Genomic DNA, 19,357 nt, shown 5'->3' with positions numbered 1-19,357 from the left:
GTTCAGCCTTATATTCATTTTCAGAGTCATAGTAGCATCCCGTTGCATAATTCTGTGCTTTTGCTTCTGCTGACTCATTTATAAACGTGTGAATTTTTAGAGTCCTCCCACACCTTTCCCACTTTCTTTTAGGATTCCTCCACCTGTAATGTCACTACATTAGCACTATATTAACCAGATTAATGCAACGAACGGTTTATTAATAAACAAAAGACAACGTGAGTTTACCTAGATTATTTATTTATAACATTGAGGCAAGCAAAGAAATGTATAAATTAAGGGGCTGTATGTAAGAATATTAATGTATTGGTCATTTTCACTGTAAAAAGCCTGTAAAATACAAAAATCATCTTCATCATCTCTGAAAGCCTGTAGACTGAATTTTAGCTAAATAACTTATTTTTTGCTAGGAATTGCTAGCTATTCTGCTATTTTCATGATGAAAGAGCAATTCATTTTTAAAATATAAATATGTTTGCAAAGAAAGAGCTTCATTCAAACTATACCTACAATTATTTGGATGTTTATAATCTGTAGTCTTAATATACTTCGCTGAAGTTATACTTCCACTTCGGGTCAGGCGGTTCTTGTTTTGAACATCAAATGTATGATCTGAAATGTATGAACATACATTTCTTTTTTTTTATTATTATACAGCAGTCTAGATTACTCAACTCTGATTGGTTAGTCATGACTTTCCAAGTTTAGTTAGTCCTTGACCATTAGTAACTTGACTGTTTTGCCATTTTGTGACTGAATAATGCCCAGGTTGGTATATACTCCATCAGCTGCTTTCATTTGTCATGTTGACTATTTGACGAATATACTCCAGCTATTTTAGTCTTTGTTAGCTTTGCGTTTTGATTGTTCTATCTTGTCGCTGAATAATGCGCAGGTTAGTGTATACTCCATCAGCTGTTTTAGTTTCAGTCAGCTTTGCGCTTTGACTGTTTGGCACCTTCCTGTGTCTAAATAATGCACAGGTTAGTGTATACTCCATCAGATGTCTTAGTTTCTGTCAACTTTGTGTTTCAGACTGGTGCAATCTTGGTTCTGAATAATGCACAGGTTAGTGTATACTCCATCAGCTGTTTTAGTTTCTGTCAGCTTTGTGTTTCAGACTGTTTAGTGCCATCTCGTGTCTGAATAACGCACAGGTTAGTGTATACACCATCAGATGTTTTTGTTTCTGTCAGCTTTGTGTTTCAGACTTTTTGGTGCCATCTTGTGTCTAACAATGCGCAGGCTAGTGTATACTCCATCAGCTGTTTTTGTTTCTGTCAGCTTTGCGTTTTGACTGTTTGGCGGCATCATGTGACTAAATACTTTGTAGGTTAGTGTATACTCCATCAGCTGCTATCATTTCCATCAGCTTTATGTTTAATTAAAAAGTGTATAAACTATTACAGCTCAGAATTATGTTTTATGTCTAATTATTATATTTTGTGGCAAGTAGACTTTTAATAAGAGGGTTAAAGTACATCCAGTTTTCGCAAAATAAAGCCCTTCAGTGTTAAAGGCGATTGTCTCAATGGACAGTGATTTTACTCGAGACAAATTGTACAAAAGTAGCAAACAAATGGCTTTAAACTTTCAATAACCTGTGTATCCAGCCTGATCTCACGAGAAAACGTAAGTTTTTTACGTTTTGCCAGTTTAGTGGCTAATTCGTACAAATTCGTACGAGTTCAGTCGTACGAAACGGTACGATTTTAAAAAGGAGGCGTGGCACCTAACCCCACCCCTAACCCCAACCGTCATTGGGGGATAAGCAAATCGTACTAAATTGTACAAATTAGATCGTACAAATTCATACGAATTAGCCACTAAATGAAAAAGTTACGAATTGCCGTGAGATTGTGTTGGTGTATCTGGCATGTATAGCTCTGGGGTCAGGAAATTCTTAGATATTATCCTAATATACTTTTTTTTTTTTTGGTAAATGTACAGCAGGTGTAGGAGGTGTAGGTCATAAAGTATGTTGTTAATTGCAGAGCTCCTCTATTTAAAAAAAAAAAAGAAAGAAAAAAAATGTTCTGAAAGAGATCAAGCCTCAGCCAGGTAATAAAAAGTAATCCAAAAGTAACTCAAAAGTAACATAACACATTACTTACCAACTAGTTGCTTTTTTGGGAAGTAGCTCAATATTGTAATGCATTACTTTTAAAAGTAACTTTCCTCAAAACTGCTCATGTCAACATTATGGTAATTAGTCTCCTAGGACTAACTTCATATATCTTCAAAAAACATCCAAATGGCAGTTCAATAAAAAGCATTGAGTGAAGTAAAAGTGAAAACTTTAGAGAAGAACGCCTGCAGCCTTTATTGTTTTGGTAGAAAGTCATTACTTAAAGAGTTTACAACATTTTAAAAATAAATAACTCTTGATTTAGTATTTTCTTATCCAATTTGAATGACATACAGACGTTTTTTTTTTTTTTTTTTTTTTTTTCAGCAACAAGGTCAGCGGATGTGTTGCTGATTTGCTGGAACTTTCATGAAAGACAAACGCAGACCAAGAAAACAGAAGTGAAAGAGAATGAGGTCGTCCGGGTCAGCTGTCTTCAAACCATCTCATCAGTCTTGCTGTAAACAGGCCAATAATACTGTGAAGTGTATTGATGTGAAATTTCATTATTTTCCTCCTGGTGGGCTTAATTTAAGATGCAACAAATGACTTGCATAACGCCTGCAAATTGAGTTCAAATGACATGTGAACTTTTATTACAAAAGCATTTTAAAGCTAATATTGGAGCTGTCAACATTTCTGTTGTCAAGTTGTCAATATAAGCAGCTGGTATTGGTTAAATACCTAATAAAGTAGATGTTTTCTGAAGAAAATTTCATATGTTTGTGACTCAAAGAACTACACTCCCTGAACCCATTTAGTTACATAATTATTCTCCGCAATTGCAATATGGTGTTTACCGTGATTGCTAGGTAATTGGAACCACCATTGATAATAGAGTGCATCAAGTGCATTCAAATAAAAATGGCGATTAAAATAAAATTATTAATTTAAAGTTGCTGATTGAATTTAGATTGTTCATAAGTTTATTGCAATGTGTATTTAGTCATTTATGAGTATGTTTATTTTTTGGTCTTCATAGAAGTGGGCAAAGCTACAGATTCTTTCCTGAACAATACGTTTGCTCTCTGATTGGTGGAATTGTCTCACCAGAATATTGTATAATGTAATTTTATAGGTATTAAATTGTTTTATTATTTTAAATATGTTTAATTATTACTTATTTCAATTACAATTTTAACTGAATAAAAGGTTGTTCATTGTTAGTTCATCTTAACTCGCAGTGCATTAACTTAACAAGCATGAATTTGGATGTTAATAATGCATTAGTAAACATTGAACTGCTTAATAATGCTGTCCAAGCATTGTTCATAATTAGTTCATGTTAGTAAATACATTAATAAAATGTATGATCAATAGCAGTGTTGCCATTGCAGGTTGCTGATAAACACTCCCTCTTTTTCACTCGACTACACATTTTCTCTCAACTGAACTACAAATCCCATCATTCTCTGCACTCACACACCAGTTCCAAATCACCAGTGATTGCACACACACACAGCTGAAGCTGTACATGACTTTTCAGATTAACTATAAACACAGCCAAAACATGTATCAAGCCTTATTTCCTGTAAGTGAGCACAACAACGTGTTTCCTTGTTCTTGCCTTTGACATTTGCTTTGTTTATTGTTTATGTTGTTTTGCCGCCTGTTCTGACCATTCGCCTGTTTATAACTGTCTTGACCTTGAAATAAAACTGCATTTAGATCCTCACCTCTGTTGTCAACCGGACTCTTTACAGAAACCTTTTTGTAAAGTCTGACTGAATAAAAAAAAAAAAAAAAAAAAAAACAGAAAAATTTAAATAAAAATTCTGATTGAAATTATACAAAATTATTTTTTTTTCTAACTTTGATATCTGTCTGTGTTATGTCCGTTCTAGTGTGCTTCCCCTTTATCTTGTTTACATGAGCGCTCACACACTCATGGTAGCATATGACATGCATGTGCAGAGCGATTACCACAGCATGACGGCTGTAATTTTCTTTTTCCATTCCACTGTGTTTCTCACTTCTGTGACAAATAGCATTTTTGAGCAAAGCAAGGCCTTTAAATGGGCGCCACACGATGCAATAAAGATTGAACCGTGTGTATTGGATAATAAATGACATAGTTTTATTGGTATTAAAAATGTTGTTTTTTGTTATTTTAAAAAAGGTTTAATTATTGTTTTATATATTCTGATACATATATGCATTACAATTCTAACATAATAATAAATCTTTATAATAAGTTAATGTTAGTTAATGCATTTACAAACATTTATTACATTTTAATAAATTGTAATTGAAATAAATTAATGAAAATACAGTTGTACGTTTTTAGTTCATCTTAACTCACAGTGCATTACCGTAACAAGCACGAATGTAAAGGTTAATAATGCATTAGTAAATGTTGAACTGCTTAATAAATGCTGTACAAGTATTGTTTATAATTAGTTCAAGATAAAATGAACTAATAAAACAATCACCAGCATTGTTGCCTTTGTAGGCTGGAGGTAAACACTCTGTATTATTCACTCAACTACGCATCTTTCGCTGAACTGAACTACAAATCCCATCATTCCCTGCACTCACACACCAGTTCCAGATCAACCTTGATTGCACAAACACGACTGAAGCTATTCAGGACTAATCAGATGAACTATAAACACAACACACACACACACACATAATGGCTGAGTCTTATCATGTAAGTAACTTTGATATAGAGATCTGCAATTTTGAATCGGGCTCCCGCCAGGTTTTAGCCCGAACCTGACCGCTCCCACTTATATTCAGCATTTGTTATCCCGTTGCCCGATCTGCCCTGTTTTCTATCCGCCGCACCCGTTCCGGCTAACGAGCGGGGGGAGAACAAAACCGAAAACCACCCAGCTATACAGAGTCCAGACAGCCTATAACAAGCTGTCTGTATAAACAGACACATACATAGCACCAAGCAAGTGACACACACACACACACACACACACACACACAAACACACACACAGCCTCACGCTCTCTCTCATTCACAAACACACACACACATAGACAGCAACAAACAAGCTAAATTCACACACACATACGCGTGCTCGCTCGCTCAAGAGTCGGTAGCGATATTGTTAGACTGCCCACTCCCGTCCAAAATTACACCAGTTACCAACCGCTCCCGCGCTTTAATCAGAAATGTATTCCTGTGTCGCAAGAAATCTGGTCAGGTCCCGCAGCTCCCGCGGCTGTAATGCAGACCTCTACTTTGATATCTGTCTGTATTATGTGCACTCTGATGTGCTTCACCTTTATCTTGTTTACATGAGCACACACACACACACACTCATGTAGCATGACATGCATGTGCTGAGCGATTACCACAGCAGGACGGCTGTACTTTCCTTTTTTCCATTCCACTGTGCTTCTCACTTCTGTGAAAAACACAATTTTTGAAGCGAGGCCTTTAAATGGGCGCCACACAATGATGCAATAAAGATTGAACAGTGTGTGGTGAGACTTACAGTACGGCAAGGTTAAAATCACCCATATATCCTCTTCTATTTGTCTTTCCACTCTGTCAGGGTTAAGGCAATTTTCTCTCCCCCCAAAAAATACCTTGTGGCCTTTAAGACATGTTAAGATTTTTTTTTCTCCCTACTGCCTCTCACATTCGTCATCGCCTCCAACACACTAAACTTCCTTGACCATTTCTTTTATCCATGGCTGAACTCATATCTGCTCATGAGATCGTCCTTGGTTGAGACAATCTCCAGTGTGAAGTCAATTGTGATGGATTTCCATTCATCTTCAGTGCAGTTCTGTTTCCCCACCACATCTATTCCAAGCTGATGCGTCAGAGAACGAAACAAACAAGCTTTATCAAAAGTCATGCACTGGGATGTCACATTTATATCTACACAAGCAAGAACTAAGACGAGGGTACATGTAAAACTGCATCTGTGAAGGAAAAATCATGACAAATAAATCTGAACGCTGATTGTTTTGCGATCGGGTCACATATTCGCAAAGAATGCATTTCTTTTTAGGAATCTCGGTGTGTATTGAAATCGAAATATGCTTTTGTAAGAGAGCAAAGAGAAGTCAAAATGCTTTCTTATTCACAAGACATTCAGAACCCTGTAGAGCGCCATTCGAAACCTGAGTGTTTTTACATTTCATTGACGTTTATAAGGGCTCTGATTATGTGAAGCTAATAGTATGTGTTGTATAGAAATACTCAAGCTAAAAAAAAAAAGATATACTCAGTGAAATAAACTCTGACTGTTTAATGGGACTTTGATTTGTGAAATTAAATGTACCTTGATTTTTCAAGGCCACATAAAAAAACCTAAACCAATTCAAAACTTACAAACATTAAGTATAAAATAAATAGCTCCCAAAGCAGGTCACGTAGCATTTAGTCTCAGTATGGTATATTAGGTGGCTCAGCACTGTCACCTCACAGCGAGAAGGTTGCTGGTTCAAGTCCCGGCTGGGTCAGTTGGCATTTCTGTGTGGAGTTTGCATGTTCTCCCTGTGTTGGTGTGGTTTTCCTCCGAGTGATCCGGTTTCCACCACAGTCCAAAGACATGCGGTACAGGTGAATTGAATAAATTAAATTGGCCATAGTATATGAGTGTGTGTAAATGTGTATGGGTGTTTCCCAGTACTGGGCTGCAGCTGGAAGGGCATGTGCTGCAAAAAAAACATATGCTGGATAAGTTGCCGGTTTATTCCTCTGTGACAACTCTTCCAGAGTGAGTAAAAGGGCTTGCAAAATCACTCTGGACCCCTCACACCAAGCACACTTCCTCTTTGAACAGTTACCGTCTAGCCGGGGCTACAGTCCGCCGAGCACATAAACAGCCAGACACAGGAAAAGTTTCCTTCCTCAGGTCATCGACCTCATAAACATTTAAATATTCCCTTTCTTTGCAATAAACATGTGCAATACTTTCTCATACGCATTTGTTCACAGCACCTTGTAACTTGTATATTTATAAGAAATCTGTACATACAGTTCATCATCCAGACCCCGTCTTTTCTCATATTTATTTTGTCACCTTAATTACACTAGAAGCTTCTGTATCCAAAACAAATTTCTTGTATGTGTAAAGCACACTTGGCAATAAAACAGATTTTGAATTGTAGTGGATTTTATACTCTTTAAAGTGTGAAGTTAATCTATATATTCAAATTGTATGTGTATAATCTGCTTGTAGACTTGCATACCATTAAAACAATGAAAGTGTTATGTGGAACAACAGAAAAACAGATGACAGAGGTGGAATTTGGGGTCAAGGGGTAAACTAGGGGGGTCTTAATGGTACGTTAAACTAACCAGTTCTTCATTGGAAGTGCTCATGTTGTAACAGCCTGGGAACTTAAACACAACTCATTTCCTGGCAGACGAATGACATTGCATAGCAGCTAGATGTGTTGAAAAAGTTTTGCTGCTTTATTTTACTAGATGCATCAGGCCTTTAGTTCATCAACTTTCACACCATGAAGCTGTGGGTTACTAACAATGCTGGTGAGTCAAGGTTGCACATTGGCCAGCTGGAACAAACTCATAAATCAGATCGGGTCGACCGGGGCTGCGCTGTTTGCCAAAGATCTCCTCATACTAAATATATGCAGACATCTTATGAGGCCATAATTTACTGAGGTCGCTCGCACCCTCCGGACAAACAGTGCTGCAGAGCAAGGGGTGGAATCTGATACATATACCATTCTATCTGTCAGTTTTAGCTTTTGTTTTTTTTTGCTTAAAATCCCCTTATAAGCTTTTTTTGGATATTACATTTACTCTGTGTGGTGTGCAATGTAGTTGTTTGTGATTGTAAAAGTTCTGCAAAGATTTAAAGATCGAAGTGCACATCAATAGATGTATGCCGTTACACTAAATACTATATTGAAACTGCATTTAACTGTAACATGAAGTGAAGTTTAGTTTTAAACTAATTTCGAGAGAAGCATGTGCTCATGATTTACCCAGCTGGTCCACATTAACTAATCATGATCCTCCAATCAAAGGATCCCAAACCACTATATATATCCTCATTTCCTTTCTACAACTATCTTCGTCTGGAAGAAAGCTTCCTGCTTCTAAAAAGCTTTAGCTCTAAAAGCTTTTACAGCATTGCACTTTTTAGCCCATCAATATGGAAATAACCAACAATATCTACAACTGCAACCAGAGCCCTGCTCTCCCTGAGACTTCAGCCACTGCAATGAAGCCAAACTCTCACCGCTCTTCGCGGTCCACCTGTGGTAACGTAGTATGCTTTAAGGGGAAACTTCTCTCTTTAAGGAGAAACTACTCTCCAAAAGACTAAATATTTCTTATGTCTTTAGAAAAGCAAGACTCTCATAAATAAAAAATAATTTAAACCATTTTAAAGACACAAACACTATGGACAACGTCCTCCTATAATCTGTAAACAAGCAGAGATTATAACAAACCAAATAAACCCACCTTTCAAGCTTGCTGTCTGTTCACAGGTCCATAACATTTTAACAGCCTGGCTGATTTGACTGCAAGGATCAAAGCAATCCAATCCATAAAACTTTAGTCCACAACATGTTTACATGTTTATAAACATACATGGATACACTGCTGTCATCCAAACTTGTTGCTGGAGTGCTTTCAGTAAAGTAGTATCTTTCAGACAAAAACACTTGTATTATGGTCTAACAAAATGGCTGCCGACCTTTTGATTGACACTTCATTGAGCCAATAGCTGAAAAGAGAAGTGTCACCATCCAAGCTGTCAGAACATGAGATGGTCCCGCCCTCTCTTTCGATAGTTATGAACAGACTTGGCTGCAAAGACCTTGTGAATGAATTGGGCCAATTATGCTTCTGATTTCATTCATGTTAAGATTCCAAATGTAATGTTATTTAATCAATCAGATTAAAGTAAAGCCCATAGTAAACATTTAATTGACACAGTTTAATAAGTATTGTTCAAGTGCAAATTAAATGACAACATCATTTTAGAAGTTAAATAAATAAATAAATTAAACAAATAACTAACATAAATAAATAAACGTGCATATAAATAAACAAACCCTGCCACTTCCAATAGCTATTTAACTTCTAAAATAAAATTACCCACCTAATGACAATAAGCATCCATCGATCATAGAAGTCCGATCGTAATATGTCACAGGAATTTAAACTTATCACTTCACCTACTCCACTTTAAAGAGGTATTTTTTAAGATCACCAGCCAAGCCATGCTCAATATCCTTGGCCCTCCACTATCCTGGGGGGGAATGAACGTCTACCAAAACATTTAAAACACTATCTGTCTGTCGATTCCTCACCTCGCTAGAGAACTGCGTTCTCACCACTAATTTTTCTGATTTTCTCATTTCAGGTCTAACCTATGGATTCCACCCGGGCACCTCAGCTCTCCCTTCCTATCCTAATATTCAGTCAGCTTTTGCTGATTGAACCAGAAATTGTGGATCATCTTATTTAAAAAGAGATCGACAACCACTTTATGTTTGACCATTCTCTGCCCCACCACTCAAGGTTTCACGCATTTGTCCCATAAGCAGTGCAACTTGCAAATTCTCCATCACTGGCTTCTTTCTAACAATCGCAGAATCCCCCACCTTATCCAACTTTAGATGATATTCTAATCACCCCCCCACATTGCCTCCAGCCAAACACCTAGAGATCACCAAAAGGTTTTCGCCAAACTAGGTATTCTGCTCGCAGAAGGCTGGACCCAATACATTTATCGAATTTCTAGGCATCAACTTAGATTTGCTCAAATTCCAAGCTTCTCTTCCTAAAGAGAAAATTGGCTGAATAATTTCTCTTTATCTTGTATTATAAGAAAGAGACTTGAATTAAACACATACTGTTATCTATCCTCGGCCACCTAAAATTCACAGTGCAAATTTACCTCAAACTTGCCTACTCCAGCTCCCTACCACAAGTCACGATTTAAAAGGCACAATTTCTCTCTCAAAACCCACCCACAATGAACTCCGCTTATGGATTGCTTCCTTAAGCTATGGAACGGCTGTTCCTTCTTCTGCAGAGATTGTTCGCACCCCATTAGATATTTGTCTATTTACTGGTGCTACCCCATCAGTTGGGTTCCAAGGGTACTCAGAGGCCACTGGTTGCCACCACATGGCCCCCTCAATCTATTTCCACTCTAGAAACCATTGTTCATCAGCTTTCTTCAACCTGTACCCAATAGTCGCTGCCGCCATACTATGGGGAGACGAATGGTCCACCTCTAGGATTCTCATTTATTGTGTTGAGGAAGAAACAATATAATGCATAGACAAAGGCGTTCCTACTCTCTAAGCTTTAATGCTACTTTTAAGATGTCTTATTTGACATTAGTCAATTTATCATGTCTGCATAATACGTGCCAGGTTGCAAAACCAAATCACTGACTCTCTCTCATTTTCTTTCCAGAAACTTTGGTCACTGGCTACAGAAGTGGACCCCAACTCAACGCCTGTCCATCCCTTTCCACAAATGACATTACCTTAAGCCACCCCCATTATAACCTCCACCAAACTCCATATCACTTACCATTAAAGTAGTAACCTTCAGACCCTTCAGTCACACATCACAGCATGTAACATTTAAACCCTCACTCCAACCCACCATAGCAGATCTAATTTTGTGCGATGAGGAAAGAAAGGGTTTCCTCGTCCTGCAAAGTAAGATAGATCTATTGACAAAGAACATTTCATTTACATCTTCAACATTCCTGCCCTCACCCACCCAGTCCAAACTCTCTAGTATACCTACACTCGAGGATTATAAGAAACAAACCCCCTAGCCCCCCTTTTTACTGATGACGCTAATCGTCCAGTATCACATCTCTGGTTCCAGAAACACCTCAAAGTTGTCCACCTCTCAGGATTTCCTCCCGAACCAATCTCCAGCCATTCATTCAGAATTGGCATTATTAAAAGGCTTTCCCAGCACCAGATCCAGACCCTTGGTCATTGGTTCTCTGAAGCCTTTCAAATCCTACATTCGCCTCAGTCTTTTCATCTCAAAGAACCCAAGTTGTTTCTTTCAAACCTCTCAGCCCAATCTTGGCCACCCCTTTATTCTCAAGCCAAAGCCATCTATCTGTCCATCCCTAGCAAACCCCCTCACGGCTCAGACTCCCGTTGGAGTAAATATGAGCTTCAGCTCTCGCAGAGCTTAACATGACCCTCTTTCTGTTCCCCCTGCCAGCATTGAGTTCCTCTGCTGTTTCCTCCTAGTTCTTTACTCCCTGCCTTTGACTCTCATGTAATCTCCTTGCTACATCAGCATCACCCTAAGCTCAGATTTCGCAGGGGTCAACATGAGCTTTGGCTCTGACAAGAGCCTACCCTATCACCCTCTCCTTTCTGTTCCCCCTGCCAGCGTTGAGTAATTCCGCTGTTCCCTCCTAGCTCTTTACCCCTTGCCTTTGGCTCTCTGGTAACCTCCTTGCTCCATCTGCATCACCCAAGCTCAGACTCTCGCAAGGGTCAACACGAGCTTCGGCTCTCGCAAGAGCCTCACCTTTCACCCTCTCCTTTCTGTTCCTCCTGCCAGTGTTGAGTGCTTCCACTGTTCCCTCCTAGCTCTTTACCCCTCGCCTTTGGCTCTCTTGTTACCACCTTGCTCAATCTGCTTAAAGCTCAGACTCCTGTAGTGGTCAATACAAGTTTCGGCTCTCCCAAGAGTCTCCCCTTTCACCCTCTCTTTTCTGTTATCCCTGCCAGGGTTGAGTACTTCCGCTGTTTCCTCCTAGCTCTTCACTCCTTGCCTTTGGCCCTCTCATAACCTCCTTGCTCTATCTGCATCACCCAAGCTCAGACTCTCGCAAAGGTCAACACGAGCTTTGGCTCTCGCAAGAGCCTCACCTTTCACCCTCTCCTTTCTGTTCCTCCTGCCAGTGTTGAGTGCTTCCACTGTTCCCTCCTAGCTCTTTACCCCTCGCCTTTGGCTCTCTTGTTACCACCTTGCTCAATCTGCTTAAAGCTCAGACTCCTCTAGGGGTCAACACAAGTTTCGGCTCTCCCAAGAGCCTCCCCTTTCACCCTCTCTTTTCTGTTATCCCTGCCAGGGTTGAGTACTTCCGCTGTTTCCTCCTAGCTCTTCACTCCTTGCCTTTGGCCCTCTCATAACCTCCTTGCTCTATCTGCATCACCCTAAGCTCAGACTCCTGCAGGGGTCAACGCAAGCTGTGGCTCTCATAAGAACCTCAACTATCAACCTCTCCTTTCTGTATGCCCTGCCAGCGATAAGCGCTTCTGCTGTTCCCTCCAATCTCTTAACTCCTTGCCTTGACTCTCAACTAACCTCTTTGCTCCATCTTAGCATCACCCAAAGCTCAAACCCCCACAGGGGTCAACACGAGCTTCGGCTCTCGCAAGAGCCTCCCCTATCACCCTCACCTTCCTGTTTCCACTGCCAGAAATGAGTGCTTATGCTGCATCATTTTATTTATTCTGTATTGTCATTCATCAGTTTCTACATTTTGTTTAATCTGTATATTAGTTTATTAGCATTACATGTTATCATATTCTGTATTTTGCATAGTAATCTCGTTATCTCCAACAGCTCTCCCCTTTTTTCTTTCCCCCCTGTCAGCGTTGTATGCTCCCTCTGCCTTAGTATCTTATTGCATAATTTGTATATTCTGTATAGTACTTGCGTTGGATATTTGTGTTTCTTACAGCTGCTCTCCCCCCTTTTACCTGCCCTGCAGCATCAAGCACCTTTGCAGCTCCAATTAATTTATTCTGCATAATGGTTTATTGTTATATCTTGTATTGTATCATTTGCATAAAAATTGTTTATTATATCTGTTACTTCCAGCCACCTTGCCCATTTCTTTTCCCATTCCAGTGTGGAGTGCTTCTGCTGCACCAGTTTATTTGTTTTCCATATAGTTATTGATAAATGTCTACATTGTGTTCATTCTGCGTAGTAGTCCATTTGTATTTCATGTATTATATTGTGTATTCTGGATAATAACCATATTACTCCCAGCAGCTCTCCCCTTTCCACTTGCCAGAATTGAGTGCCTTACTGTTTTCTACCAGCTGTTTACTCATTGTTTTTGACTCCCATCCAACCTCCTTCCTCCACATTAACATCACCCTAAGCTCTGACTCCTGCCGGAGTCAATAGGAGTTTCGGCTCTCGCAAGAGCCTCACCTATCGCCTTCACCTTCCAGTTTCCCCTGCCAGTGTCGAGTGTTTCCGCTGCATCAGTTTATTTATTCTTTATAGTTATTCACCAGTATCGGCATTGACATGTTTATTCTGCATAGTAGTTCATTAGCATTTCATGTTCTGTATTTTGCATAGTAACCTTGTTACTTCAACAGCACCCCCCTTTTTCTCTCCCCTTACCAGCGTTGTGGGCTCCCGCTGCATTAGTATCTTTCTTATTGATTATTTTGCATATTATGCATATTAATTGTATAGCATATTTTTATTAATTACAGCTGTTTTTCTTCTGCCAGCGCTAAGTGCTTCCGCTGCTTACTGCATTTTATTATGTATAGTATTTCCCTAATGTTTCATGTTTTGATTTTATTGTTAATATATTAAATCTGTGTTAATACCAGCTTCCTTCCCCTCTCTCTCTCCCTGCCAGTTTCTAGCAACATGCCAACATTGAGTGCTTCTGCTGCATAGCAGTTGTTTATTCCATACAGTAATTTATATAGCATTGTTTCCTCCAGCTTCTCTCCTTTGTTTACCCCCAACAGCTTTTTATGCTTCCGCTACCAAATCTCTTCCCTCCTCTTAAACAGCCAGCTCCACACCCTTCATTATTACATCTCACAAACCTTCTCTTAAGCACTGACTCCCGTAGAGGGCCCATTTAAGCCCCAATTTACACACGAGTCTCCACCCACCCCCTAAGCCACTCAGACTCCCTCAGACTTCCTAACGTTATTTCTTAGCCACCAAGCCCACCCTGCCCTTCACACACTCCCTAGAAAGCTTTTCCCCCACTTTTTATCAGTTCTTCACATATATATCCAGCAGCCGGATATAGCACTTTTTCTTTGCACTTTGGGGAGTTCCTGTGTAAACACGCGGCTGCTGTCCCGAGCGCTTATCATTGGCTTTTTGGGGAGTTTGAGATAGACCTGAGCTCAATCTCCACTCGCCCTGCAAAAGGGGGGGGAGCCCTGGGCTCGAGGATCCCTTGAGCTCAGGGCTCTCTCCCGGGACAGCATGCCAAACAAGCTATGTATAAATCATGAGCTAAGTGTGAACTCTTGAAGTGAAGTTTAGTTTTAAACTAATTTCGAGAGAAGCATGTGCTCATGATTTACCCAGCTGGTCCACATTAACTAATCATGATCCTCCAATCAAAGGATCCCAAACCACTATATATATCCTCATTTCCTTTCTACAACTATCTTCGTCTGGAAGAAACCCCCCCTCCTCCCCTTCTTCCTCCTTTATCCAGAATGGGCGGCACGGTGGCCCAGTGACTAGCACTGTTGCCTCACAGCAAGAATACCAATGGTGTTGGGTCCTCGCCGAGCCATCTGGTATTTCTGTGTGGAGTTTGCATGTTCTCCCCGTGTCCGCGTGGGTTTCCCCCGGGTTCCCCGGTTTCCTCCCACCATCCAAATGTGCTCTATATTATAGATAAAACAAGCCTAAACCTTTTTTATAATGTCTTACTCTCAGGAAGTTCGCCTTGGCCTCAGCAGCGGGGGAGTTTGAGATAGACCTGAGCTCAATCTCCACTCGCCCTGCAAAAGGGGGGGAGCCCTGGGCTCGAGGATCCCTTGAGCTCAGGGCTCTCTCCCGGGACAGCATGCCAAACAAGCTATGTATAAATCATGAGCTAAGTGTGAACTCTTGAAGAGTATTTTACTGTAGTGCTGTACTGTTTTACTGTGATTTAACAAGTCATGCTTGTTAAGTGTAACCCGGGGAGTGACACTGATCTCACTCAATATGCTCAATATGCGCGTCAACGTGCAAAACGCTCAACTCGAATTGCTTCATTTGTGCAAATCTCGTCATTCGTGCCGCCTCATTTTCATGTATCACTCGCACTCTACACTTCTTCCGTTTCTGGTGTGAACGCAGCACAATAAATAATCTGATGGGTGTTTTGAGCTGACATCTTACAGACACATTCTGGAGACAGAAAAGACTTATCTTAAATCTTGAAAAAGGGGTAAAATAGGTGGCCTTTAACCAGCATTAACTAATACAAGCCTATTGTAAAGTGTTACCGATGTTGTTGTTAAAGTTGTCCCAAAGAAAACAACACTCAATCCAAAGCATGTTCAGACCGATGCAGCGCTATACAGCCAATCCAAATTGAGTTGTAAGTTGACTATTTCAGGCCCAGATTTATTTATTTTTCTCAGCTCTGACAGGACCAAAATCTGCCTGTTACATAAGAGATATTGAGACAGCGATGAGCTCTGACAGACGCCTGCCACTGAGATTGCTGCCACTATATGCAGTGATTTCATGTTCTGATTTAGAGTGGATTCAATAACAAATATAGAAATGCTGCCGGGCCGGCGCTCGCTAAGCTTCTTACTTGTTTAACATGCCACTCATGTCAATGGTGGATTTTGGAGAGGGCAGACGAGGTCACGCAGATCACGGCCCTGAACAGATGAGCTCTGCTGGACCCATAGACTAATGAACAATGATGACGCGGGGTCTAGTTTATGGAGTAAAGTTAGGCAAAATGCACAGAAAATAAAGAGCCGAGTCAAATTCTATGTAGAGATCAAGAATAGTTTCATTAAAGATTAAAAATATGTACAAATGAAGAATATATATATATATATATATATATATATATATATATATATATATATATATATATATATATATATATATATATATGTAAATAAAGAAAATAAAGCAGAAATATTGACTATATATTTTTCCGATATCTACAGAACAAACCATCGTTATACAATAACTTGCCTATTTAACCTAACCTGCCTAGACAACCTAATTAACCTTGTTAAGCCTTTAAATGTCACTTTAAGCTGTAAAGAAGTGTCTTGAAAAATATCTAGTAAAATAATATTTACTGTCATCATGGCAAAGATAAAATAAATCAGTTCTCAGAAATTAGTTTTTGAAACTATTATGTTTAGAAATGTGTTGAAAAAAATAATAAATTCTCTCTGGTAAACAGAAATTTGAGAAATAATAAATAGGGGGGCTAATAATTCTGCTCTGACTTCAATTATGTGTATATATATATATGTGTGTGTGTATGTATGTATGTATGTATGTATATATATATATATATATATATATATATATATATATATATATATATATATATATATATATATATATATATATATATACATACACATATATAACACACACACACACACACACACACGCACGCACGCACACACACACACACACACACACACAGCATATTAGTAAATCCCTCAAATATCTATCATTTAAATGAATATTTTCTATAAAATGCTTTACTACATTTATGCATATCCATTCATTTTATTCAGTACTGAAGCCACATCTTGAGCTAATCTAACAATAACTTCCAATAATGGTAATTTGCAAATTAGTAGGCAAAATTTGTTATAAAAAAATATTTAAGGAAATAGCATTTTAATTCAGCAAAAATCACTAGAAACAAAATATATATACAATTTTGTTCAAATGTTGTAGTTTGTAATTTTTTTTAAATGTTCTGTAAATAAAATATTATTTTAATAAATATATCTGTTTAATAATATGTTTTGTTTAAATGCACCAATATATATATATATATATATATATATATATATATATATATATATATATATATATATATATATATATATATATATATATTATATAAAATAAAGCATCTATAACGTGTATTGTGGCAATGTATATTTGATAATAATAATAATAATAATAATAATAATGATGATGATGATGATATTTTTTTCATATTGTAGTATTTAATCAAATTTCAGATCTTGAAATGTCAAGTTAATTCTTTTTCTTTTAAACATTAGTATTCCACTATTTATTTATTTATTTATTTAGTTATTCGTTTGGCCTGCTGAATTTATTCTTAGACTTTATTTTGAGTCTTTACTTTGAAGTCATACAGTATCCTAATTTTCACACGTGTTTGTTTAATTATATGTGAACATTAAAAAAAAAAAAAAAAAAAAATTTAAAATAAAGCCTAGTGCTAAATTCACCAGGCTAAATAAACAAATAAATAAAGATACAAAATATCCAAAACAAATCACTTAATTTAATTGTATTTTATTTTGTTTGGGCTTTGCATCTCAGTGAGGTATTTTGTTGAAATTTTTCAAGAAAGCTGCATTATCAGGACGGAGGGATTACAGCAGCAGTAAGAGTTGACAGCTCACACTGGTGGGTCCGAAATCTCTCAGAGGAATTTGACATATTCCCTAAACCCCGCTGAGGTCTTTAGATCCACAGGAACGGTGGGATCTTTTCGCGGGAGGAGACAGGGGTGTCTTATGGAAAAGACTGTATAGACGTCAATCCTGGAGATGAGCTTCAGGTACAGTTTGATAGAAAACTACCAATGACAGACTCAAAATAAATTATGAGGTGAACTGCTGTCTGATGGCTTGTTAATATACACTCATTTTCTTTCATAAAGATGTACAAGGGGCGACACGGTGGCTTAGTGGTTAGCACTGTCATCTCAGAGCAAGAAGGTTGCTGGTTCGAGCCTCGGCTGGGCCAGTTGAAATTTCTGTTTGGAGTTTGCATGTTCTCCACGTGTCAGCGTGGGTTTCCTCCAGGTGCTCCTGTTTCCCCCACAGTCCAAAGACATGAGCTAGAGGGGAATTGAATAAACTTAACTGGCCGTAGTACATGAGTGTGATTGTGAGAGTGTGTGAGTGTTTCCCAATGCTGGTTTGCAACTAGAAGGACATCCGCTGTGTAAAACATGCTGGATAAGTTGGTGGTTCATTCTACTGTGGCGACTCCTGATGAATGAAGGGACATAGCTGAATGAAAATGAAAGAATGAGGATGTATAAACAGTATTTAGAAAGTTTGAAGTCATTGACTTGAAGTCATAGAAGTCATTTTCTTTTGGTGGGAAAATAAACCTGGTGATGCTTTACCTGAAGGGGGGGTTTATAAGACTTGTCATAAACCTGTCATAAACATGACTGACATGAAACCATTATAAGTGTGTCATGACTTTTATAAAAGCATCAATAATATTTTTTTTCTTGACCTCAACTACAGTGGTACTGATTAACTTTTAGATGTCATTAAAGTCAATTTGATAGTAATTGTTATTAATTTAATTAATTAATAATTCTATATTATGAAATCATTATTGACAGTTTCGATTTCAATTACTGACACAAGCTATGTTTCCATACACCTTTTTCTTTGCGCATTTTAGATAAACTTTTAATTCGATACGAAAAAATGTGCATGAACTACGATGGAAACACTTTTACTGAACAAATTTCAGAATGCACATTCAAAAAATCATGTGATTTTGTTATAGGACAGGGGTGGGGAACCTTTTTTTTTTTATCAAGGGCCATTTACATTTTTGTAACATTGTTCAGGAGCCTTACTAAATTATAGGGACGCTCGATTATGGGAAAAATCATAATCACGAATATTTTGGTTATAATTGTAATCAGGATTATTCAAAATGATTATCAGTTTAAGTCAAAATTATTCGCCCTCCTGTAAATTTAGTTTTTTATATTTAAATATTTCCCAAATGATGTTTAAAAGAGGAATTTTTCACAGTATTTCCTATAATATTTTTTTTCTTCTGGAGAAAGTATTATTTGTTAGAATAAAAGCAGTTTTTAATATTTTGAAACCTATTTTAAGGTCAATAATATTAGCCCCCTTAAGCAATATATATTTTTGATTGTCTGCAGAAGAAACTACTGTTAATCAATGACCTGCTTAATTACACTAATTAAGTCTTTGAAAGTTACTTTAAGGTGAATAGTAGTATCTTGAAAAATATCTAGTCAAATATAATGTGCTGTCAGCATAACAAAGATAAAACAAATCAGTTATTAGAGATGAGTTATTAAATCTGTTTTGTTTAAAAATGGGTTAAAATTTAATCTTTCCATTAAACAGAAATTGGGGGGAAAGGGTCACTAATAATTCAGGAGGGCAAATAAATCTGATTTTATATATGCGCAGTGATTTTCCTCCCTGTAAAAAAAGGAAAGAGACATAAATAGAATAGAATAAAAATACGAAACAAACTGTGCTTTAAGCAGCTTCACTTTGAGAAAAAAACGTC

General features: G+C 37.9%; 1 long non-coding RNA gene across 5 annotated transcripts in view; it reads right to left on the bottom strand.

Moving 5' to 3' along the window:
- LOC147832722 (uncharacterized) overlaps positions 1 to 19,357 on the bottom strand; it is a 574,579-nt gene that overhangs the window by 131,323 nt on the left and 423,899 nt on the right. For 2 of the 5 annotated variants that reach the window (XR_015514617.1, XR_015514619.1), the window contains exon 1: positions 8,540 to 8,779. The exons of 2 other annotated variants lie outside the window; for them this stretch is intronic. This is a non-coding gene — a long non-coding RNA (uncharacterized LOC147832722). Of the gene's footprint in view, positions 1 to 8,539; positions 8,780 to 19,357 lie in introns of those variants that run through there. One more of the 5 variants, XR_015514618.1, reaches the window with a different exon arrangement.

The sequence above is a fragment of the Danio rerio genome, chromosome 18 (genome assembly GCF_052040795.2).
Source record: "Danio rerio strain M-AB ecotype USA chromosome 18, GRCz13ab, whole genome shotgun sequence".
Taxonomy (NCBI): domain Eukaryota; kingdom Metazoa; phylum Chordata; class Actinopteri; order Cypriniformes; family Danionidae; genus Danio; species Danio rerio.
Note: the sequence above shows the minus strand (reverse complement) of the source record. Positions and strands in the feature narration are given on the sequence as shown.